This window comes from Xenopus laevis, chromosome 4S (assembly GCF_017654675.1).
Source record: "Xenopus laevis strain J_2021 chromosome 4S, Xenopus_laevis_v10.1, whole genome shotgun sequence".
NCBI lineage: Eukaryota > Metazoa > Chordata > Amphibia > Anura > Pipidae > Xenopus > Xenopus laevis.
Window position 1 is genome coordinate 129,286,581 of NC_054378.1, and position 26,658 is coordinate 129,313,238.

General features: G+C 42.0%; 1 protein-coding gene across 14 annotated transcripts in view; it reads left to right on the plus strand.

Moving 5' to 3' along the window:
• The window catches only part of LOC108704587 (ERC protein 2), a 497,481-nt gene that overhangs the window by 391,326 nt on the left and 79,497 nt on the right, over positions 1-26,658 (plus strand). For 13 of the 14 annotated variants that reach the window (XR_005961047.1, XR_005961049.1, XR_005961050.1 and 10 more), the window contains one exon: positions 20,660-20,841. The gene's annotated coding sequence lies outside the window, so the exon portion shown is untranslated. Of the gene's footprint in view, positions 1-20,659; positions 20,846-26,658 lie in introns of all 14 variants that reach the window. The other variant, XR_005961048.1, reaches the window with a different exon arrangement.

Below are 26,658 nucleotides of genomic sequence, written 5' to 3' on the forward strand. Positions count from 1 at the left end.
AGTTCTCCTTTAAGCTGAGCATACAGGGGCTGGTAATATTGCCCTCTTAGCTTAACACCTGTGTATTGGACCTTCCCTAAGTCCTGCTCAATCAATATAATGGGGAGCATATTTATCAGAATATCTCAGTGGTTTGATCCAGTCCCCTCCGTTACTGTCCAATCGTTTGCTTTGGTGTCAACTATTGGAGCAGCTTGATTTGGGTCAACATTTGGGTGACCCTATAACACTGAGTATTCCCAGCATTAGCAGATTCTGCTGTATGGCATAGACTCTATCATTATAACTGAACACCGAGAGAGGGATCACTAAAGTGTTTGTTATTGTGCAGAACCCCCCCCCCCCTTTGATGGTTCTCCCCTCCCCCCCAGGCTCATTTTCAGGTCTGGGTAACAAATATCAAAACCTCCTCTTTTTTCAAGTTCTTCTTTTTATAGTTTAAGAGGCCGAGGTCTGACCCACGGGGCAAACGCACAAGTCAAAAACACAACAGCAAAAACAGATCAAATTTGAGTATCAAACTGTTCTATAATTGTCTCACTGCACTGCTGCCTCTGACTCCTGATACAACTTCCCAATATCCATTCATTCCTCATTCTCACTGGGTTTATAGTTCTGTGTAACTGTCATTGTGTCTGTCCCTTTCTCTTCTCTGCACTGCTGCCTCTGACTCCTGATACAACTTCCCAATATCCATTCATTCCTCATTCTCACTGGGTTTATAGTTCTGTGTAACTGTCATTGTGTCTGTCCCTTTCTCTGCACTGCTGCCTCTGACTCCTGATACAACTTCCCAATATCCATTCATTCCTCATTCTCACTGGGTTTATAGTTCTGTGTAACTGTCATTGTGTCTGTCCCTTTCTCTGCACTGCTGCTTCTGACTCCTGATACAACTTCCCAATATCCATTCATTCCTCATTCTCACTGGGTTTATAGTTCTGTGTAACTGTCATTGTGTCTGTCCCTTTCTCTGCACTGCTGCTTCTGACTCCTGATACAACTTCCCAATATCCATTCATTCCTCATTCTCACTGGGTTTATAGTTCTGTGTAACTGTCATTGTGTCTGTCCCTTTCTCTTCTCTGCACTGCTGCTTCTGACTCCTGATACAACTTCCCAATATCCATTCATTCCTCATTCTCACTGGGTTTATAGTTCTGTGTAACTGTCATTGTGTCTGTCCCTTTCTCTTCTCTGCACTGCTGCTTCTGACTCCTGATACAACTTCCCAATATCCATTCATTCCTCATTCTCACTGGGTTTATAGTTCTGTGTAACTGTCATTGTGTCTGTCCCTTTCTCTGCACTGCTGCCTCTGACTCCTGATACAACTTCCCAATATCCATTCATTCCTCATTCTCACTGGGTTTATAGTTCTGTGTAACTGTCATTGTGTCTGTCCCTTTCTCTGCACTGCTGCTTCTGACTCCTGATACAACTTCCCAATATCCATTCATTCCTCATTCTCACTGGGTTTATAGTTCTGTGTAACTGTCATTGTGTCTGTCCCTTTCTCTGCACTGCTGCTTCTGACTCCTGATACAACTTCCCAATATCCATTCATTCCTCATTCTCACTGGGTTTATAGTTCTGTGTAACTGTCATTGTGTCTGTCCCTTTCTCTTCTCTGCACTGCTGCCTCTGACTCCTGATACAACTTCCCAATATCCATTCATTCCTCATTCTCACTAGGTTTATAGTTCTGTGTAACTGTCATTGTGTCTGTCCCCTTCTCTGCACTGCTGCTTCTGACTCCTGATACAACTTCCCAATATCCATTCATTCCTCATTCTCACTAGGTTTATAGTTCTGTGTAACTGTCATTGTGTCTGTCCCTTTCTCTGCACTGCTGCCTCTGACTCCTGATACAACTTCCCAATATCCATTCATTCCTCATTCTCACTGGGTTTATAGTTCTGTGTAACTGTCATTGTGTCTGTCCCTTTCTCTGCACTGCTGCTTCTGACTCCTGATACAACTTCCCAATATCCATTCATTCCTCATTCTCACTGGGTTTATAGTTCTGTGTAACTGTCATTGTGTCTGTCCCTTTCTCTTCTCTGCACTGCTGCCTCTGACTCCTGATACAACTTCCCAATATCCATTCATTCCTCATTCTCAAGTGTGTGTAGCAGTATATTTATGTAGATAGAAAGACATAGCAGAACTGTATGTTGCTGTATTCCTGGCAGGAGAAGCTGTGGGGTGAGGCTGCTGGTTTTACAGACATTTCACAAGGCAGGAGCTCTACATGTTTTAACAGGCTGTGCAAACAGCTAATTTATGGTTTGGATACAGAGTATTTCTACATAAAGCCCAAGAGGCTGCCGCTGAGCAATGTTTACAAATCATCTGAACTCGCAGCTGTTACTAAAAGCCGCTCTGTGGTCTCTGCTTCGCAGGTCAAACCCGAGGGCCCCAGGGCTGAACTGCACATTATCCTCAAGCCTCTCTCAATACTCTTGCCCTTAATCCTGTAACTCGTCTTGTGATGATAAAACAGGAGATAAAATCAATATAAGCTCACAGTGAGTTCAGTTAAGTAAATGGAGAAATTTATATTATACTTAGTTCTATGAAGTTTCTGTCAAATATATCCATATAAATGGTGCTTGGGGCTTGGCTGCTACTGTTGTTTTTCTCAAATTAACTGTGGTTTTAAAAACTGTTGCACCTCCTGATTTAGAATATATAGGATATTAGTAGTAACTTTACAATTCCTTGAGTTGCTCTTTTATATGATATAACAATATCCTTATAATTAAACAACATGGTATACATTATCCTTTATAATACATGATTGACTTCAAATATCCTTATTAGTTACAGTAGGGGGTACATTAACCCTTATAATACATGAGTGATACTCAGAGTTCCCTGTATAACTCAGCCTGCAGCCTTGTGCCTTTATATGGTCACAGAACAACCCCTCAGTGACTTCTAATATCCTTATCATTTACAGTAGGGGGTACATTATCCCTTATAATACATGAGTGATACTCAGAGTTCCCTGTATAACTCAGCCTGCAGCCTTGTGCCTTTATATGGCCACAGAACAACCCCTCAGTGACTTCTAATATCCTTATCATTTACAGTAGGGGGTACATTATCCCTTATAATACATGAGTGATACTCAGAGTTCCCTGTATAACTCAGCCTGCAGCCTTGTGCCTTTATATGGTCACAGAACAACCCCTCAGTGACTTCTAATATCCTTATCATTTACAGTAGGGGTACATTATTCCTTATAATACATGATTGATACTCAGAGTTCCCTGTATAACTCAGCCTGCAGCCTTGTGTCTTTATATGGTCACAGAACAACCCCTCAGTGACTTCTAATATCCTTATCATTTACAGTAGGGGGTACATTATCCCTTATAATACATGAGTGATACTCAGAGTTCCCTGTATAACTCAGCCTGCAGCCTTGTGCCTTTATATGGTCACAGAACAACCCCTCAGTGACTTCTAATATCCTTATCATTTACAGTAGGGGGTACATTATCCCTTATAATACATGAGTGATACTCAGAGTTTCCTGTATAAGTCTGTGTTGAATAAAAAGCAAACGTTGATGAGGAATCTGCCGAGTCCTTACCAAGCTGCTCAGATGGACATGGGATTTCAGCCTACAAGATTTCAAGGTCTGGTTCAGACGGTGCACGAATGCTGGAAGAGGTCAAATTAATATCATTAAAGTATCGGACATGAAATTACACTTAATAAACTCGTCTCAGACTCATGGGGTCTTTAACACTCAAGAAAAGCCAAGCAGCAAAAAAAGTACAAGAAAAATTGAGAAATGTAAAAATTTAGTTTTTCTACATAGCTTTCATGACTACAAAGTTGTTGATTCACAATTTGCTTTACCGTTAAAATCAATCAAGAATCAAGGGATAAAAAAAAATGACAAATCGAGAAATGTAAAATTCTGATAAATCTCTACCTTAGTTTTCTCTACTGTAAATTTCAAAGTTGATGAGAATTCACAATTTGCTTCACCAATAAAATTAATCTAATCCTAAAATGTGAGGTGTTTCACACTGAAGGGAAACTCAAGGGACAAAAAAATGACAAGAGAATTTGAAAAATTAAAAATTCTGATAAATCTCCTGTTTATTTATTTCCTACATAGAGTTTTAAGATGCCGATTTGGGCTAATTCAGCATCTTATCTGCCCATGGATGGACCCTACTGACAGGCCTCCCCTACTGATATCTGGTCAAAGTTCAAAGCCAGATGTCGATTAGGCAGGTTCGAAGGCCGCATTGGCTAGTTGATCTGGTCATCATTTCGACGGCTCCCATTCCTATCATTGAACTGTGATAATTTGGCCCTAGGGCCGACTGATCAGATTAGCCCAATATTGCCCTGCCTTTGGTGGGCATATCAGGAGAAAGATCCACTCAACCAAACGAGCGAATCTTATAGTGTATGGCCACCTTAAATTGGCAGTTTATTGGCCAGTGTCTGGGGCCCTCCGATGGGCTTCCCTGATCGATATCTGGCCAAAGGTTGGCCAGGTGTAGATTGGGCAGGTTGCGAAATCCAGTTGGATTGAGGAATGCATCTGTTCGTTGATGTGGTCCTTGATCCGACCACCCTCAAGGTGGGCAAAATTGAGGAGATGTCTGTATGTATGGCCATCTTATCTGCCTAATTTATAGCCAGATATCTGTTGAGGATGAAGTTGGGGAGGTCCCATTCATGGGCAGATAAGTGCCAACTTGATCTGAAGGAGCAACTTAAATCTACCTGTGCATGGCCAGCTTTACACACTAGAAAATCCCCATTACTATTATAAAATACATTTCTGTAACTGTTTTTGTGAAATGAAAAAAAAATTCAAGGAAAAACTGAGGAATGTATAAGTTTGATTCTTCTCTTTTCCCAGATAGATTTCTTGACTGTGTAGGGTTTCCATCTACATAATGTTGAGCCAATATAGTCCTGTACTTGTAACCCGCTCAGTTTGACGAATTGTTGACCATATTTTCTCCATCGCGACAAAGCACCTCAATATAATTGTTGAGAAAACCATCTTTTTCCATCGGAAAATGCTTCTTAGCTCATGTTTTTCTTTCTTTTCCAACAAAGGGCCATCTTATTCTCTAAGCAAACACTCTTAACCCGGTGAATGTGGAGAAATCTCGGAGTGTTTTTGTGCTTGAAAGTATCTAATTGTTGTGTAATAATCACTAATATTCAGCTGCAAGTGGTTAGTGAAATTGGAATCAGCTGTCGATAGATTGTCCGCCCCAATTGCTTTTGTTCTTATTAGGAATAGCACAGTAGCGTTTCAGAACCTTTGGGTCAGAAAGTTGACCTTTTGATTTTAAATATTGAATTGAATTTCCGGCGTATAAAATTTTCCAAAACCCAGACGCTTGGGTTTATCCTTTAATCATTCTGGAGACCCTGCCTGATATCCAGTTAAAGAGCAAATAATCCCATAGTTAACTATTTCAAGCAACAGAAGCCTTGGATGTGCAGTTACAGTACCTACATTTTATAGCATGACAGTGTGAGATTCCCAAAAATTCAAACAATGGCAATTAAAAACATGAAAATAGTCGAACGCGTTTCGTGCCACATAGGCCTAAGAATAAGTTCCCCAACAGGCAGAAATGTGTTTGGCTTTTTTCATGCCCTAGTAAATGTTTTTGTATTTTTAATGACTTGTTTGGAGTTTTGGGAATCTCACATCTCCATGGTCTACCCTCAAACTGGGGTCAACTGTGGGATCTTTCCCATATCCTTACTTTTCTAGTTGGACGGTTGTTTATTTGGTTGATACTTAAAAGTGGGCTTTAATTTCAGTTATCAGGTAAGTGTGTAGATGCCAGTACAGTCCGTAGCATGCCTGTAAATTGACTGAGATTTTAAAGGAGAGAGTGGGTAACCCTATTGGGTAGGTTAATTCGATGTATATGAAAGCTAGAAATTACCTTAAACGTGTAGAAACCAATGTAACACACAGGGGCAGATTTACCTAGGGTCGAATATCGAGGGCTAATTAACCCTCGATATTCGACCGTCGAAGTAAAATCCTCCGACTTCGAATATCGAAGTCGAAGGATTTTGCGCTATTCCTACTGTCGAACGATCGAAGGAATAATCGTTCGATTAAATCCTTTGAATCGAACGATTAAATACTTTGAATCGAACGATTCGAAGGGTTTTAATCCAACGATCGAAGGATATTCCTTCAATAAGAAAATTGTTAGGAAGCCTATGGGGACCTTCTCCATAGGCTAACATTGGCCTCGGTAGGTTTTAGGTGGCGAATTAGTGGGTTGAAGAATTTTTTAAATTCGCCAATTGGAAGTGTCGAATAGTCGAACGATTTTTACTTAGAAACGTTCGATTCGAAGTCGAAGGTCGTAGTCGAGGTAGCCCATTGGATGGTCGAAGTAGCCAAAAAAAACATTCGAAATTCGAACTATTTTTCCTCTATTCCTTCACTCGAACTAAGTAAATGGGCCCGATGCTGTTTATGTAACAAAATTGTGCAGATAATGAAAAGAAAGGACGTTTCTTAAACAGGTATAGGCTTTTGGGCAGATTATGGATTTCATTGTATGTAACTGACATGGTCTGGATGGTTAAAGAAGACCAAGTGTCATAATTTAGTCTCACTGCCAAAGGGCTATGTCTCCCTCATTCTTCTGCCAGATCTCCTGTGCCCTTTATATTCCATATGCCCTTTCTCCTTGAATCCATCAACCCTCGTAGCCTACGCCAAGGATCCCCAACCAATGACTTTTGGGCAACATGCTGCTCACCACTGGATGTAGCTCCCAATGACCTCAAAGCAGGTGCCCGGTTTATATGCCAGTCTTGAAGGCAAATTTTAGAGGCACAAATAGCAAACAGATGCTACTGCAGGCTGGTATTGGGCTAAGAAACAACCAATCAGACCCCTTATATAGTAAACTCTAGAAAGTATTCACACTGGAGTAACAAATACTTAATGCTTTTGAATGTGGCGCATGAGTATTAATTACTATAGCTCTCTCTCCTAAGGAGTATCATACCTCCAGGGGATTAAAGTACTACAGTTGGGCTTTCAGGGAGGTTGTAGCCAAACAACCAAAGAAAATGGAGGTTTAGACAAAGACTGAAACTATAAGTCTAAGTAGCCTCTTCATAGCTAAAGAAATCAAAGCAAATGATGAGAGTATGGACCATTCCATATTAATATTTCCTACAGGCACATTAAAGGTGTGTCCAGCTCTTTGGTCTCTGTGCCCAATGACCCTGTAAAAAAAAAAACAAAACCTTAGCACAACCCTAGAATTTACTTGGATTGATTCAGTCTACACAAAAATAAAGGTTCATTTGAAGTGGAACCTTCCATTTTAGTTTCCGGATTCCGAGGTAGAAATGAAATAAGCACTTAGCCTGTGTCTGACTAACCAGTGGCCTTTCATCCAAAGAAAAAAATATACGTCGGGGCAACAGGAAAAGTATCAGTTTCTAAAATGGATTTCTTTTAAGAATCAGGAAGGGATTCGCTAACGATACTTAGGGCCGGACCTCTGATGACAGATTGGGTATAAAGATACAAATCTTGAATTGATAGTGTATGGTTATACACGAGAGACATGGCAGCCTTTAAATCTGTCTTTTCACTTTTAATCAGAGTTCGGCCTTGTCATATGTTTTCCTTCTTTTGATAAAAAAAAACACTTCCTCCCTAAATTTAATCTCAACCACAAAAGGTCAAACGTGCCTGGCAGTTGTACCACGAGGGCAAGAGGGACGTCACCTTTGAGTCTCTTGCAGCCGTTAACTGTTTGGATTCTGGAGAGATGATCTTCCCATATGAAACTGAAACAAGGCATGTGTTACCTTTAAATGGTTCTCATAACCTGAGAACAACGCTCAATGGGGTGGCAACGGCCACATCCAAAACAGCAAAAGAAATGGGATGTTTGTGTTTCAGGCACACTCGCCTATATCTATATATTGCCCATGACTTTTTGGGCTGTTGACTTTAATGCTTGAATTATAAATGTTCTAATGCTCCAATTGATTGATTGGTTCAAGTCATGCCCTTCCAAACTGGTTACTTAAAGGATACAGCAAGCAATAAAGGCATTATTCTAGGCAATTGGGATTCCACTTTTGGCTAATGTCACTGAGGCAGGGGCTAATGGGAATGTGATAAGGATATTAGATTGTAAGCTCCACTGGTGAAGGGACTGATGGGAATGTGATAATGACCATAGATTGTAAGCTCACTGGGGCCAGTACTCATGGGAATGTAATAGGACCTTAGTGATGGCAATTTGATAGGGCCGTTAGATTATAAATTCACTGGGGCAGGGACTGATGGGAATGCGATAGGGACCTTAGATTGAAGCTCCACTGGGATGCAGACTGATAGGAATGTACTAGGGACTTTAGATTGTAAGCTCCAGTGGGGCAGGGACTGATGGGAATGATGGGCAATTTCTGTGTCAGAATATGTTGGTTCTACATAAAGAAAGAATATTAAAAATAATAAACCAAAAAACCAACCCAGAGCTGTGTATACAAGTATCACAGAACCTACTAGGTCACCAAAACAGAATCACACCGTTGCATCGGGTATGATTTCTATGTGTATTGTGTGCCGATGGATGCAATTTTGCACCCATTATTATTTGTAGGGCTAATCTGGTAATGGGGGATCAGTGTCGGACTGGCCCACAGGGATACCAGGAAAACTCCCAGGAGTCAGTGGTCCCTCCTGCTTCTAAACATTTGGCCTATTTCATGGCCATTCTCTATTCCTATGAGAACAAAGAGGCTAAATAGATGGAATAATAGATTATAGTATGTAAAGAAAAGAGACTAGGAGAATAGAGGTTGAGTGAGGAGAGGAAGAATAATAGCACTGAGTGTGGGCCCCTGGTCTAAAGTTTTTTGGTGGATCCTTGGTGTCTCAGTCCGAAACTGTGAGCGATAAACCTAAAGACCAGAAATGAGTGATTTAGCCCTCGCTTATGGAATTTTGGTTTAATGGCACAACTACAGCCATAGATCTTTCAGAAAATCATTGGTGTAAACTAGCGGCTCCTACATTGTAGGACTTGGACCAAGCAGAGAATCAACAAAGAACCAATAAAGCCAAGTCAAGACAATACATTAAACACATTCAGTAATTTTTTGTTCTTTATACTGACAAATTTCTTTTTACCTCTTTACGTGGACTTTTTTAAAATCTAGAATAGTTACACCACCCTAGAAAACCTCGACAGTTGAATATCAGCGGAGTTCAATTGGCGACTAGAAGGGCAAAGATTGCACACAAGTTTCCAAAACAAAGAAGCTTCAAGTTTCCAATCCTCTTTGTTATTTAGGTGTCAGTTTTGTTAGTTCCATCAAGAGCTTAAACGGAATGGGGTCGAAGACATGTGATTAGACGTACCATGCAGTCTAATTCCATTGAGTTGGTATCTTGTGAGAATATAGAAGCACAAACAGTGGCGCATTCACATTCCTAAAAACTTAACTGAGGCAAGAAAAAAAAAAAGGAGGAAAGAAAAATCAACTTTCAACACCTTCTCTCTTGAGACTTCACACAACACCCTCTCCAGTTCTGGTTGATCAAGTCATGTTTAAACACTGCTCCGAGGTGTCGGGGAGAATGCAGACCAAGTTCTAGATGAAGTAGCACATTTGTCAAGCAAAACCAAAGTTGGAATTCTGTATGGCCTTCAATCAGTCTTTAAGAGCAGCTGCTTGATACAGAGGAGGTGGCACTTTAGGGCTGGTCATCCAGTTGTCCAAGGGGTTGCACTTTTCATTTTGTTTCCAGGAACTTTTTGCTAAAGACCTGGTATCAACGTCTATAAGAATTTACTGAGACTCATATAGGCGGCACAGTGGAAAGTCAATGTATAATTCCCTAAAACATACTGCAGGCTGGCACAGCGCCTACTAAATCCATAATGCCCCAGAAGCTCCCCTCAGTGTGGCACAGAGCCCATTAAATGGGTAACCTCCCCCAATAACACAATTAAAAGCGGCACAATGAAAGAGAGTGCAGCTCAGAACAACATATATTATGCTTGTAATGCCAACAAAACTATTTGTACTTTGGCAAAAAGCCCAGTAAATTTGTTATGCCCAAGACACAGGCTGTTGGATGGCGGTGCGCCCAGTTAATATACTATATGTTTCGCTTAGTGGTGTCCAGCAAGTGACAAACCGACACTAGGGGGCCGATTCACTAACTTCGAGTGAAGGATTCGAACCAAAAAAACTTTGACTTTCAAAGTGTTTTTTGGGCTACTTCGACCATCAAATGGGCTACTTCGACCTTCGACTACGACTTCGAATCGAAGGATTCGTAGTAAAAATCGTTCGACTATTCGACCATTCGATAGTCGAAGTACTGTCTCTTTAAGAAAAAACTTCGACCCCCTAGTTCGCCATCTAAAAGCTACCGAAGTTAATGTTAGCTATGGGGAAGGTCCCCATAGGCTTTCCTAAGTTTTTTTGATCGAAGGATATTCCTTCGATCGTTGGATTAAAATCCTTAGAATCGTTTGATTCGAAGGATTTTATCGTTCGATCGAAGGAATAATCCTTCGATCGTTCGATTGCACTATTTGCGCTAAAATCCTTTGACTTCGCTATTCGATTTTAATTCCCAGTCGAATATCGAGGGTTAATTAACCCTCGATATTCGACCCTTTGTGAATCGGCCCCTAAGAATTGGCCATGGTGTATCTAGATGTTTCTTGGCCCCACAGTAAATAGTTTTAGGGCCCGCTTTAAACTTCAGGCCCCCCTAAACTTTAGCCGCAGATGTAATTTGACATTCTAAAAATCACTATTTTCCCTCACAGATCGAGGTTTTTAGATATTTGTCTTGGATATTTCATCAGTCCTTTTTTGACCCATTGAAATAAATGGATACAGCAGAATTTAACATTTAAACTGGCCAATGCCCTTGCTTGGTCGAATGAAGTTGGTTTGATCATTTGGCCCTTGGACCAATGACTGGATCATATTGGGGCCTCTGGAGAGCCAGGAGAGGACCTCATTGGCATCTTGATGTTGTCATTGGATGGTGGGATTCTTGAACCTGATTGAAGGATATGTGGCTACCATTAAAGTCTGTGGGAACCTTGGACAATTCTTGCACAGTTTTTACAATCAATCTATGGGGGAACAGTAGCGGCCATATTGATCCCTATGTTCTGAATGTTAAGTTCCATGTGAGCTGATTAAGATCATTGTTAGAGGTGGAAAGAGGGTGCGTCAGAACTAATCTCATCAAAATCGCTGGGTATTCTGTGCAAATCTTGAAATAGTTTGAGTATGAAATCTCTTTCTTTTCATCAAGGCCCAGAAACGTTTCCATCCATATCTGTTCACTTCAGGAACTTTTATGTTTTAACAAGTTGCCTTTTAGTGGTCTGAGCAGCCTTTGATTTTTGGCTAATTACAACCGTTTGAATATGTTCATGTGTAAGTGATGTCATTGGGGCAGGACCGAGCGGCTGAACGGCACTTTCAAGTTCCACCGGATTTATTTGTAGGCAGTAAAAAGCTTGTGTTATCTTCTTCTTCTTCTTCTTTTTTTTAAAGGAGTGAAATTTCTCTAATGAACATCAGGGCAAATGCTTCAAAGACTCCTGAAACAGAGGCCGCTGCGTTTGAAAAGCTTTATTTTGGATTTAAATGAATTTTTCCCCAATTGTAATCTGATCCACCAATCATTTCTGGTTAGAATTGATTGAAAATTTATATTTTTCCTTCTGTATCGTGATATTTCGACGACACAGTTGAAGTCACCTTCGTTCTCTCTTCCACTGTCGTTTTACAGCTCAGCTTTTCATCACCCCAATGGGGAAATGCGGCTCTTTTAAAGGTACCAAAATCTGGAAGCTATTAGATGCCTTCAGAAACAAAGAGAATGGAGAAATTTGTGAGCAAGGCTCTCTCCAAAAAAAACCCCCAAAAAAAGGATAAATTAATATTTTTGCTTTTTCAAACAATGGGGAGTTCACTTTGGCTTTATTGCATCCCCTAGAGAGATGGAGTATTATTTGTTATCCTTTAAGTGTTATCCTTAGTCATTTCACCCGGGGGAAGTCAAGAATTTCTTTCATTTCTTTGACCTACAGGGATTTTCTTATTTTTTAAAACCTTTTTTGTCTTTTGTAACGATTGTTGGGTAACCCTGGGTTCATACCCGGAGCACTTTCGCTCCGGCAGCTGGTACTTCCAATAACTCGGCGAGCTGCTGAAATGGAGCGATGACATTTTTATTTTGAAACTTTTTGCAGCCGGTCTCAGGAGGAAAAAAAAATGAAATATTTTGGTTATTGTTACGACTCCAAGCCCTTGCTGTTTGTTTGCTTTCCTCGCACTCCCCCCTAATTATTCTCCTCTGCGCCGTTGCGAGAGACGCTTAAGGAAAGAGAAAAAAAAAGAAAGCGCACGCATCACAAGTGCTGAGGCTGATTTTTGAGAAAAAATAAACATTGTTAAGTACATAGAACTGAACCATAAGCACAAATGGAACCAACTCCGGTTCCTTTTACTTCCGACTCCGGTTCCTTTTACCTCCGACTCCGGTTCCTTTTACCTCCGACTCCGGTTCCTTTTACCTCCGACTCCGGTTCCTTTTACCTCCGTCAGTGCTGAAAATGATGGCAGGAGAATTTGCAGACTTTTTTTTTTTTTTTTAAACCAACTAGCTGGCACCAAATGGGTTAAGGAGTTGACGTTTTGAGGCATACGTTTTAAATCTGGAATAGCTCGGGGCTGCGGCATTTCGAAGGCTTTTATCCTTTTTACGGGTGAACAGACTAAAGAACAGACAGACGTTGAACAGTAAAGTGTGGGTGTTGGAGGGGGCTTAACTTGTTAAACCAGTGGGAGTTCCCCCCCTCTTTTTATTTTCTAACCTGATTTTACCATCAGAGGAGAAGTTTAAAGATAATTAGCCCTGCTTCTCTCTCTTCTGCACAGTTTATTGCCCTTTAACGCACAAGCATAGAATATACAGTCCCATATTAAAAATTCCAGCCTGAGGTTATGCATCTCTAAACCCCGTGTTAATGGGCGAGGACAACTGCCAAAAAAAGTCAAGCTGGATGATTGAAATAACTATATATTAATTCTGCCTGGAAAATGAGGGGCGCTTTGCTGCATGCTGAGCTGTATTTATAGAGGGACATTTTTCAAAAGAATGTTTGATGCAAATGTTTATTTCTTTAGTGGAAACAGAATCAGCTCTGTGCTGCTCCGAGCTCGGAATATATTGGGCAGAGCCGCAGCTTGTCATCAATTAGTAGGAAACATTATTCCCACCCACAAATATGGACTGGGAGCAGCACCAAAAAATAAGAGAGAGAGAGAAGGCCCGAGCCGTCGTAAGCCTTTACATTGGCTGCAAGAGGAAGACCATTCAAGAGGTGGAGGATGCGTCTTAGGTCAGGACAAACCACGTCCCACAAGGCATGTTCTACGGTGAAAAGAAAATCACTTCTTTTAATAGGAAATTTGTAAGGAAAAGGACAGATGAAAGAACAGTTTGTAACATTTAAAAAAAATGTAATATTAAACTTAGGTTCGATTGATAAACCTAAAAATTTGGACAGTTTGGACATCAGAGCTTCAAAGTCCACGTAGGAATTTTTGGTTTATCAATTATTCATTAAAGGCAATCATTGCAACGGAAGGGAACCTGAAATGGTCGCACACTGGAAAGGAAACGTCACCGGAATTGTAAAACGATACCGAAATCATCATGGTTTCTGTAACTTGAACAACGGAAATGTTTTTTAACTGCCCATGGGAAACAGAGACATTCTGGCAAGTACAAGGCAAAGAAAAAACATCAGGGATGCCCTGAATCAAATCCAAACCCAAATTGTTATATATTTAGATTCGAGTAAAAATGTTTTAAAATTGCGCAATCTGTGAAACAAAAATTTGGACGGTTCCTCCATCAGCGCTTCAAAGTCCACGTAGGAATTTTTGGTTTATCAATTATTCATTAAAGGCAATCATTGCAACGGAAGGGAACCTGAAATGGTCGCACACTGGAAATGAAACGTCACCGTAATTGTAAAACGATACCGAAATCATCATGGTTTTTGTAACTTGAACAACCGAAATGTGTTTTAACTGCCCATGTCCATGACAGTTTAAAAAAACAAAAAACAAAACTCAAATGCTGCATATTTTTAAAAAACCTTCAATCTGAAAAATTCAGTCTCATTTGGTGTTTGCGTTTCAAAGAAAAACTTAAACCTAATAGAGTTTTCTCCATGACAGATAAAAAACCCTCAAATGCTGCATATTTTTTTTTTTAAAAAAAACCTTGAATCTCAAAAATTTTGTCTCATTTTTTAAAGAATTTTTTTTAACAAAAATACTCAAGTGTGTGCACACAGGGTAGATTTCAGCTTGAAAATAGTCAAGTGTGAATTTCTGGGCCAATAAATCTTGCAAAGTTGGACGATTGGATCATAGATAAGTATTAATATGTTTTGTTTTATTCTAATATATCTGCCACTACTGCAGGTATGGGATTAAACAGGAGCACATCACATTGGGTTTGGACATGAGAACGCCATGCTGAGATTGGTGTAGTGTTTCATCTTTGGAACTCTTGCTGTGTCCTAGGGTAAAGGAAGAGAGCCACAGTGTTGGCAGAGATTTTAGATTATGGGCCTCCAGACTTATTTGGTTTTAAACCTTCTTTGAGGTCCAAACCCAATGTGATGTGCTCTTGTTTAATCCCAGCATGGTGTGCTCATGTACAAACCCAATGTTATGTGCTCCTGATAATCCCAGCATGGTGTGCTCATGTCCAACATGTGGTCAGAGCCTCGCTTCATCTGGGAAGAAGGTAACTGGTGTATAAAAATAGGAAAGTTATATGTATCACCCATTTAGCCATAGCTCCAAGTATACCCAGGAAAGCTTCATTTCACCTTAACTGGCCTTCAGGATGTCCACCCCCTGCTGCCTCTCTGGTCCATGCCCACAATTTGGGAATTACTGGTTTTGGTCATGGGTTTGATAGATTATAAAGTGAAGCCCTGGCCAAGGTGGAGAATTCCTTCTGTCCCGTTATATCAGTCTGACCCTGTGAATAGGGATATGGAAGCTTGGGGGGGCGGCAGACAAGCTGACCTCTTACCTATAGACACTGATCGTGATTGATAATGCGATACCAGGATTTTCATGTACAAGTACAAATACAAAACGTTCTAAATGTCTTTGAAAATCTAGAAATTTGATATGGCCAATTATTTTGTTAAAAAAAAAATCCCTGACTTTAATGATAATGACTTTTTTTAAGCACAGAAAGAATGTGTCTGTTTCCCATGGAACTAGGTGGCACCAGAACGTGGCACCATAAATCCAGACGAGGCTTTATTCCCGGCCAACCCCGTGCCTGCTTTTACCTTTAACCCCTTAATCCTGGCAGATGTAAGAAATCAGAGTATGCGGCAGAACCAGGTTAAGGATTCGTTGTTCTTTTCCAGCACACGAAACCTTTAAAGGTCACCGACTGAAGAAACTGCCATGAGTCCCTTGCAAAATGTGCCATTGTGAATTACATAATTGCTTTTAATTACATAATTACCGTGTTTAAATGTGCAGGGGTAAAGGTTACATTTACATTTTAAAGTCATGGGAGTTTACATGAAATTAGGCAATGGGGACAAATCTCTGGCTTGTTAACCCTATCAGTGCCGGAGAGCTATCCAGTGGGCTTTGACCTATACATTCTCTTCCTAAGCCCTCATTGACCTTGGCTATTTGAAGGTCGGGCAGCAAATAATATATTCCAGCTTGGGTGAATGGCAGATCCATGAGAAACCAGTTCTTAGTGAGGGAGGCAATTTAACCCAATTGGCCAAACTAATTAACTGCTTACTGTCAAGGTTTAGTCTTAAGGTAGGATATTTTTATTAGGAAGATAATTGCCTCCTTACTAAGGAAAGGAAAAGCAAATTGCAGAGGATTTCCTACTGATGATTAAAATAGTGCCTCAAATAGCAGGTAAGGGATCTGGCCCTCACCTTCCCTGTAAAAATGGTTTATTATAGTCCAGGTCAATATCAACTACAATGATACAGCCAACCTTGAGGTATTGGAGGCCCAGTCTGCAGCAAGATAGAAATAACATTGAAACCATCCAAAAATAAAAAGAAGGACTTCAAGGCCTTAATATGTAAAGCTAAGATGTGAAAGACACAATCAGATATATAAAGGGAATAACTAGAGTTCAGGAGAGAAGCTTTCCAGGCTCTTGGTGTTGGCTGGAACAATGGGGCACCACATGAAGCTGAAGAGATGAACACTGGAAGGGAACATAAGGAAACACTTCTTACAGAGAGAGAGGGATAAATACATGGAAACACCTTCCTGCCCATATGTGGGGGGCTAAGTTAGCAAATGAATTCACGCATGGAACTGATCTACTGAGAGATTAAATGGCTTACAAATAAAAAAATGAAAAGTGAGAAGGGTTTAATGAATAGACAAGGTGGCTCATCTGGATCCTGTCAGTCAGCAAATTCCAAGTCTAAGGTCTATGGCCTACTCAACATTGGGACCCCTCATGGTGCCCAAAATGGTCTTCATCTCCTCAGCGCAGTCACTGCCAGGATAAATGTCATGACTGACCATGTGTAATGAAACGTATACACAGACAGATCCTCTCCGTTGGCAAGGTCACTAGATTTGGTCCCAATATGGCCTCCCATATCATGCACCAAATATGGCGGATCCAGTCTTAGGGCCAAAGATCTAGTGAGGCCTAAGAAACCCATTGCATGACGGCAACATCAGTTGGCAGCTTTTATTGTCTGGGTATGGCCACCTTAAAGGAGAAGGAAAGCTAAGGAGGCATGTTATTGCAATTAGATTAGCTGCAACAGTACAAGCTAGAATGCTATATTTATTCTGTAAAATGTTTTACCATACCTGAGTAAAAAGCTCTAAAAGCTCTTTGTTTGTTTAGGAAAGCAGCTGCCATAATAGCTTGGTGTGACATCACTTCCTGCCTGAGTCTCCCCCTGCTCACTCATAGCTCTGGGCTCAGATTAGAGCAGGGAGGGGAGGAGCAAACTGAGCATGCTCAAGCCCTAGCCCTGGAAGTTCAAGCCGAAAACAGGAAGTCTGATAAAGAAGCCCATGAGTACACAATAGAAGGAAAGAAATGTGCTGTTTCTTTTGACAGAGGACTCAGAGCAGCATTACTTTGAGGGTTTACTGGTGTATCTATATAGACCATTCTGATAAAGATTACTTAGTTTTAGCCTTTCCTTCTCCTTTAAGTTGGGGTAGAAAGAAGTTAAAGGGATACTGTCATGGGAAAAATGTTTTTTTTTCCCAAAACACATCAGTTGATAGTGCTGCTCCAGCAGAATTCTGCACTGAAATCCATTTCTCAAAAGAGCAAACAGATTTTTTATATTTAATTTTGAAATTTGACATGGGGCTAGACATATTGTCAGTTTCCCAGGAGCCCCCAGTCATGTGACTTGTGCTCTGATAAACTTCAGTCACTCTTTACTGCAAGTTGGAGTGATATCACCCTCCCCCAAGCAGCCTAACAACAGAACAATGGGAAGGTAACCAGATAACAGCTCCCTAACACCTGCATTGGTGAGAGCTCCAGGCTGTGAGTTTTTTCCCAGGCCCATTTTGGGGCTAGGGGGAGCAAACTGCTTTTCCCCCACAAATGCCTCCAGAAAAAACGAGGAAGAAGACGGCGGCCATTGCTGGCCATGGAGTGAGGACTCACTTGGGGTCTAACAGGAGGATTGCTACTCCCGTTTTGGCAGCAGCTGTTGAAAATGTTCAGGTGCAGAAGAAGGTGGTGGCCATGGCAGTGACAGCAAAGAAGGAGAAAGTACCTCTACATGTAGTGTTCCATCTGTTATGGAGTCTCCCAAGCAAGCGAATACCCTGGATGTACAAGCCCAAGTAGATGCAGAGAGTTGCAGTTCTGCTGTGGTAAGTGGCAGTTGTGCCGCTGAGAGTTGCAGTTCAGAGGCAAGCCAGGAAGCTTCTGTAAGGCATGCTGGGAGACAGGAAGGAAGTGCTGCAGGCTGTGAGGAAGCCATGGAGAGTGCTGGGGTGACATGCTGTGTGGCTATGGAGGTGCTGAGAGAGAAGCCCAATCCTCCTGCTGCAATGGCCCAGGTAGGAGCAATACACCTGTGTGATCATGGGGAGAGGAGGCTGCTGGAAATGGCGCTGGGAAGCCACAGACTGTGAGCTCAGCTGGACCCAATCACAGCCAAATAATCTTGGAAGAGAAAAGGAACATTTTGGAGGGGAGAGTTAGTAACATGGTGACTAGACTGAGTGATCTTAAAGGGACCGAGAGATCTAAGGGCAGGACTAGACGAAGCGCATGGACCCGACACATCGCAATGCAACTAAACGCATGCGACGCGTCGGATGTTTTACAGAAAACGGAAGTGAAGTCGCAGGAAACAAATACATTGATCCGACTGTCGGATGATAACGCAGCATGCGGCGTGTCTGGTCCACGCGATTCCTCTAGTCCTGCCCTTAATCCGTAAGGAAAATTGTTTTCATGTCTAATAACTTGGAGGACATTGAGAATAACATTACCAGGGTTCTGGCAGTTCTACAGCCCTGGAATGAGGTTTGGGATAATCACAAGAGATTCCAAACTTTTCCTTTTCTAAAGAGACTGTGATTCCTGGGGGTGGCAATGTGGGGCCTTTGTGTGCGGATTCCCAGGTCCCAGACACTGTTTCACTGCCCGGCACTAGTGGCCCTACTAATGGCAATATAAATGCTGTGAGCTTGACCAGTGCAGTGAGTGTGTCCAGTGCAGTGTGTCAGGTGCATTAGGGAGTACTAACATGGCTGCAGGGAGTACTAACGTGGCTGCAGGGAGTACTAACGTGGCTGCGGGAGTACTAACATGGCTGCACCCCTGACTAATAAAACTGTATGTGACGTAGCAGTAATATAGAACATGACTGGTGAAAGCAGTATCACAGGGGGTGCAGGGAATCCTCGTGTAAATAGTGAGAGTGAAGGGGCACAAGGGAGGAGAGGTGTTTGGGAAGAGACTGTTTTGGCAGAATGTCTCTGAGGTGGGTGAGAGTCAGACCAGTAGGAGGAAGAATGAGGTGAAAATCAAGTGGGTGAAGGAGAAGGGTGAGTTTCCGGGGCGCAGGTTTGTAGCCAGAAATCTCATCAGAGTCATTGGGCTTTACCCCTGCGGATGTGTTTGGGCTGGTAAGTGTCACAGACACTGAGTTTGATCTGAGCTTCAAAATGTCTCAGGGGCTGGATGAGTTCTGGCGCAAATATGAGGGTAAGAGAGACGCCCCAGAGTGGGAGGGGTTTAGTGTGATTCCAGTCTCCCGGCCTGAGACCAAGACTGTGACCATTATGTTTAAGAGAGTGTGTGTCCCCCCCTGAAGATGTGATGGTCTGGCTAAAGTCTGGCCTGTCCCCTCTTACCCCATTGTATGATGAGGAGGGTTTCTGGATAGGAGGGGGGGGGGAAGGTACAGGTCAAACTGCACATGAATTTCCATGTTCCCAAACACTTTCCCAATTCCTTCTTTATTGGTAAGGACAGGGGGGTTTGCTTCTATCCCGGCCAACCCAGGGTGTGTTTCAGGTGTGGCTCAAACAGGCACTTTGCAGCTAAATGCCCAGAGGTGCATTTCATTAAATGAATATTGGTTAATAATGTGATGTTTTCTGTTTCTGAAACGTTTATATAATATTCTGTAATGTTTTTACTTTCAATGAAATTCCCTAACACAAGATAACAGCTGCCTGGTAGATCTGAGAACAGCACTCAATAGTAAAATCCAGGTCCCACTGAGACACATTCAGTTACATTGAGTAGGAGAAACAACAGCCTGCCAGAAAGCAGTTCCATCCTAAAGTGCTGGCTCTTTCTGAAATCACATGACCAGGCAAAATGACCTGAGATGCACCTACACACCAATATTACAACTAAAATTATTATTTACAGTGGAAACAGTGCAATTTACCGTATATACTCGAGTATAAGTCGTCCCGAGTATAAGCCGAGGTGCCTAATTTTACCTCCAAAAACTTGGAAAGCTTATTGACTCGAGTATAAGCCTAGGATGAGAAATGCAGCAGCTTCTGGTAAGTTTCAATCAAAAAATTGAGGGTTTCTGCTCCCATTGGAGGTGCCGGCGTCTCTTTTTTGGATGCCGGCAACCATTCTTGGATGCCGGCGAATATTCTTGGAGACTATTCTTAGGCCCCGGCGACCATTTTTTCGCTTGACCCGAGTATAAGCTGAGTTTTTCAGCATATTTTGGGGGCTGAAAAACTCGGCTTATACTCGAGTTTATACGGTAGAAATAAAAACGACACCATACAAATCATGACAAAATCCCTTTAAGGAAGGTATGGACTGGGCACTTACTGTAATTCTCAGGCAATTTCCTTCGATTTCATATTAGTTCCTACTCTGGGGAACCCGTCCACCTATGAAGAGTCTTGTCTGTACAGATTGATATAACAAAATGTATTAGTAGGAGACTTGATCTCAGTATGAGTCGTGTTGTGAGGTGACCTGGTCTGAGCAGCTTCCACTCATGCAAAAGAATTCCAATTAATAATGAGCACTTTCCTTTCCCAGGTGATCCCATCCCTGCCGGAGCTACAGCCACGACACGTCTCATGTATCTACATCCACCAACTATCCAACCTTAGCCTAGAGCACGACTGCCACACTTTCCATCTCAGAGAATGAGGAAAAGGAAGGGGACGTGAAGGAGACATCTCATCTAACCAAACATCTATATTTTAACACCTGAGCAGGTAGGTACGTTTTTCTCTACACCAACAGGGTTGTATGGAATGATGTCACAACTTGGGATGAAGTAGTTCAATTATATAAAGAACCTTCAGCCTCCATATCATTCAACAATTTTTGCTAGGGCTATAGACACTATCTCCAAAGGCTATTATCCCACTGTTACTAATTAGTACAGGGAATACCTATGCCTTCATAGTTTTATGGGATCTCTCTGTACAGACTATGAGCAAACTTAGGGGCTGTTCCTGCTGAATTGTGCTTAGTACAGGGGAATACCTATGCTGCCATAGTTTTATGGGATCTCTCTGTACAGACTATGAGCAAACTTAGGGGACTGTTCCTGCTGAATTGTGCTTAGTACAGGGGAATACCTATGCTGCCATAGTTTTATGGGATCTCTCTGTACAGACTATGAGCAAATTTAGGGACTGTTCCTGCTGAATTGTGCTTAGTACAGGGAATACCTATGCTGCCATAGTTTTATGGGATCTCTCTGTACAGACTATGAGCAAACTTAGGGGACTGTTCCTGCTGAATTGTGCTTAGTACAGGGGAATACATATACTGCCATAGTTTTATGGGATCTCTCTGTACAGACTATGAGCAAACTTAGGGACTGTTCCTGCTGGATTGTGCTTAGTACAGGGAATACCTATACTGCCATAGTTTTATGGGATCTGTCTGTACAGACTATGAGCAAACTTAGGAGACTGTTCCTGCTGAATTGTGCTTAGTACAGGGAATACATATACTGCCATTGTTTTATGGGATCTCTCTGTACAGACTATGAGCAAACTTAGGGACTGTTCCTGCTGAATTGTGCTTAGTACAGGGAATACCTATGCTGCCATAGTTTTATGGGATCTCTCTGTACAGACTATGAGCAAACTTAGGGGCTGTTCCTGCTGGATTGTGCTTAGTACAGGGAATACCTATGCTGCCATAGTTTTATGGGATCTCTCTGTACAGACTATGAGCAAACTTAGGGACTGTTCCTGCTGGATTGTGCTTAGTACATGGAATACCTATACTGCCATAGTTTTATGGGATCTGTCTGTACAGACTATGAGCAAACTTAGGGACTGTTCCTGCTGAATTGTGCTTAGTACAGGGAATACCTATGCTGCCATAGTTTTATGGGATCTCTCTGTACAGACTATGAGCAAACTTAGGGACTGTTCCTGCTGAATTGTGCTTAGTACAGGGAATACCTATACTGCCATAGTTTTATGGGATCTCTCTGTACAGACTATGAGCAAACTTAGGGACTGTTCCTGCTGAATTGTGCTTAGTACAGGGAATACCTATGCTGCCATAGTTTTATGGGATCTCTCTGTACAGACTATGAGCAAACTTAGGGACTGTTCCTGCTGAATTGTGCTTAGTACAGGGAATACCTATACTGCCATAGTTTTATGGGATCTCTCTGTACAGACTATGAACAAACTTAGGGGCTGTTCCTGCTGAATTGTGCTTAGTACAGGGAATACCTATGCTGCCATAGTTTTATGGGATCTCTCTGTACAGACTATGAGCAAACTTAGGGACTGTTCCTGCTGAATTGTGCTTAGTACAGGGAATACCTATGCTGCCATAGTTTTATGGGATCTCAATGTACAGACTATGAGCAAACTTAGGGGCTGTTCCTGCTGAATTGTGCTTAGTACAGGGAATACCTATGCTGCCATAGTTTTATGGGATCTCTCTGTACAGACTATGAGAAAATTTAGGGACTGTTCCTGCTGAATTGTGTTAGTACTGTTTGCAAGCTGGTAGGTATAACATCATATTGTTTTGTATATTTAAGAGAAATCCTAATTATAAAAATAGTTTCCATGCAAATATCCTGTGCCCATTACATCACTGAGCCACATTAGTTGCTGTTCAGTAAGTGGGATAACGAGGGGCTGATGATGCTGAGAGTTTGGTTAAATCAGAGATGGGATTTTCCCTTCCCGGCCCTGGGTCATTGCTCATTTTGCTGTAAGAAGTGAACTAGTTAATGAGGACTAGTCCAGACTGAACCATATGGGCACAACATGGGGGACTTTAACTGACCCCCCCCTGTACTTACTAATCATCTGTTATTATGACTCATTTTTATCAAATCTTTTAGCAACAAACAAAACTATTTTGCTCATTATTCCGTTTAGCAACTTAGTGATTAATGAGCCGTTTCACCATCACATTATTATATATTTATATCTCTCACCTTAACTACCCCCTGAACTAGTCCAGGAATCTGAGGAACGTTCAGCAGGATCCCGACATGAGATGAATGATTTGTTTTGCTAAAAAAATGTGATGTCGAATCTTTTTGCTTCACTTATTAAGTCGCTCGTTAAAGGAAACATTGTGAAATAACCTTTGTTACTGATTCTTATTTCCAATGTGACTCATATTCCAAATCTGTGAGATATTCTCTACCCCAATGTTTCTATATATCTGTAACCTTGTTATGAGCTAAGGGGGCCCAGTCTGAAGGTCAGTTAGGGGGAGATTTGGGGTGAGTGTTTATTTGTACCCTGGGTACCCCTGGAACTATAGCAGGGTGACACCCCAATGTTTCTATATATCTGTAACCTTGTTATGAGCTAAGGGGGGCCCAGTCTGAAGGTCAGTTAGGGGGAGATTTGGGGTGAGTGCTTATTTGTACCCTGGGTACCCCTGGAACTATAGCAGGGTGACACCCCAATGTTTCTATATATCTGTAACCTTGTTATGAGCTAAGGGGGCCCAGTCTGAAGGTCAGTTAGGGGGAGATTTGGGGTGAGAGTTTATTTGTACCCTGGGTACCCCTGGAACTATAGCAGAGTGACTGTTACCCCAATGTTTCTATATATCTGTAACCTTGTTATGAGCTAAGGGGGCCCAGTCTGAAGGCCAGTTAGGGGGAGATTTTGGGGTGAGTGCTTATTTGTACCCTGGGTACCCCTGGAACTATAGCAGGGTGACTGTTACCCCAATGTTTCTATATATCTGTAACCTTGTTATGAGCTAAGGGGGCCCAGTCTGAAGGCCAGTTAGGGGGAGATTTGGGGTGAGTGTTTATTTGTACCCTGGGTACCCCTGGAACTATAGCAGGGTGACTGTTACCCCAATGTTTCTATATATCTGTAACCTTGTTATGAGCTAAGGGGGCCCAGTCTGAAGGTCAATTAGGGGGAGATTTGGGGTGAGTGTTTATTTGTACCCTGGGTACCCCTGGAACTATAGCAGGGTGACACCCCAATGTTTCTATATATCTGTAACCTTGTTATGAGCTAAGGGGGCCCAGTCTGAAGGTCAGTTAGGGGGAGATTTGGGGTGAGTGTTTATTTGTACCCTGGGTACCCCTGGAACTATAGCAGGGTGACCCCCCAATGTTTCTATATATCTGTAACCTTGTTATGAGCTAAGGGGGTACAGTCTGGAAGTTGGGGGGGTTGTTCATTTTAGGTGTTTTTTGGTAATTCTTGGAAGTCGTCACAGCTGAGGATGCTGGGAGTTGTTGTTTAACCACTTCTAAGAGTAATACAAGGTTGCCATGAATACAGCAGTAATTACGAGGAGCTTGAATTTCATCCCTAACGTAAGTCTTTTCGTTTTTATCACTGCGGTGCCATTGCTGCCGATGTGATGTGAAATAAGGTTAATGGCGAGTTATTGTTGCCCTAATGCCGCCCCCTCTGTCACTTCATGTGTGAAACTTGCAGCCTGCCAACATTTCTGGGACTTGTAGTCCAACTTGGGAGGGAGCGGGTTGTTCTCTCCCTGCGTTCGATTCTCACGGTAACTGACTGATCCTGATTGGTCGTTGGATCCAAACAACCTTCGTATCAAAAAGAAAACATTCATCCATCATCATCATCATCATCATCATCATCGCCTGTTTCTCAGTTCCTCCTATTTGTGTCCTGTCCTAAAGCCAATGGCTCCCATGTTCTTAGATTTGGAAGGAAAATTAATCTCCCAGTATAATAAAATAATGAGCATTAAGTCTCTGTATCTTTCTATTTCCACATATTGTGCGCCCAGAACATTCCATCACTGGACTGTATGTTTGTTCCTATCAGTGTTATGTCATAAATATTTCATAGTTCAATTCAAAATTCCTCAACACCCCACTTATTTGATTTTCAAGGGTGAATGCACTTCCTGGCTGCTTCCCAAACCGAATAGTATCCAGTGACTTTGTATGGAAGGAGACTGAGTAAGGGGGTATCCCCCGAAAGCTTGTGTTTTGTGTTTTTTTCTGCTGCAATAAATGGATTGAAAAGGCATTGGCCATAGGTGTGCTCCTTCCATACAAAGTCAATAAATATTTCATACACATAGACACCATCTCTCCCTACTATACCTGCTATCCTACAGTCACACTCCCTTCCCAGAGACTATTATCCACTGTTACTATAGGCACCATCTCTCCCTACTATACCTGCTATCCCACAGTCACACTCCCAGAGACTATTATCCACTGTTACTATAGACACATCTCTCCCTACTATACCTGCTATCCCACAGTCACACTCCCTTCCCAGAGACTATTATCCACTGTTACTATATACACCATCTCTCCCTACTATACCTGCTATCCCACAGGCACACTCCCTTCCCAGAGACTATTATCCACTGTTACTATAGGCACCATCTCTCCCTACTATACCTGCTATCCCACAGTCACACTCCCTTCCCAGAGACTATTATCCACTGTTACTATAGGCACCATCTCTCCCTACTATACCTGATATCCCACAGTCACACTCCCTTCCCAGAGACTATTATCCACTGCTACTATAGGCACCATCTCTCCCTACTATACCTGCTATCCCACAGTCACACTCCCTTCCCAGAGACTATTATCCACTGTTACTATAGGCACCATCTCTCCCTACTATACCTGATATCCCACAGTCACACTCCCTTCCCAGAGACTATTATCCACTGCTACTATAGGCTCCATCTCTCCCTACTATACCTGCTATCCCACAGTCACACTCCCTTCCCAGAGACTATTATCCCACTGTTACTATAGACACATCTCTCCCTACTATACCTGCTATCCCACAGTCACACTCCCTTCCCAGAGACTATTATCCACTGTTACTATAGACACATCTCTCCCTACTATACCTGCTATCCCACAGTCACACTCCCTCCCCAGAGACTATTATCCACTGTTACTATAGGCACCAACTCTCCCTACTATACCTGCTATCCCACAGTCACATACTATTCCTACACAAGAGCTACATCTATCTCACTCTTCCAGTGTAGAGCTGTTGTTCTGTTGGTTTCTACAGAGTATGGGGTCTCAATAAGATGGACTTCCCTAAATGCTGTTCCTGGTTGAACATCTGCAGTTAGGGTTAGGGTTAGATCCATGATAACAGTGTCTGACAGTTAAATCCCCACAGATGTATAATTTATTGGTACCAAGGAATGTCTGTCTAGGTGTCCTCTCTGGCAAAACAATGTTCATTTCCGTCCAGGATTTTGTGAATGAAACGTAATCTTGCCTTTCAGATCCTCCTGGAGAGATACAATTAGGCAGAGCGTAAGCCTTTGTTTCCTAGGAAGTCGAAATAAACAAAATAACACAGCACTCGTTTCATCTTGGTTATTCCATAATCCCAAGGACATCGTCCCCCCCAGGGCCCTTGTTTTATATTTTTCTCCCCCATTTATGAAAAAATAGGTTCCATCCCGAAAAGAGTTTGTTAAATAAGCAAATAACATTTAATTGCACCATCAACAGAATGAAGCAGCCAGTATTAATGTCATTATCTATCCTTGTTCCTCGTACTCCTTTAATCATGACATGGCTTCTGGGTAAGTCT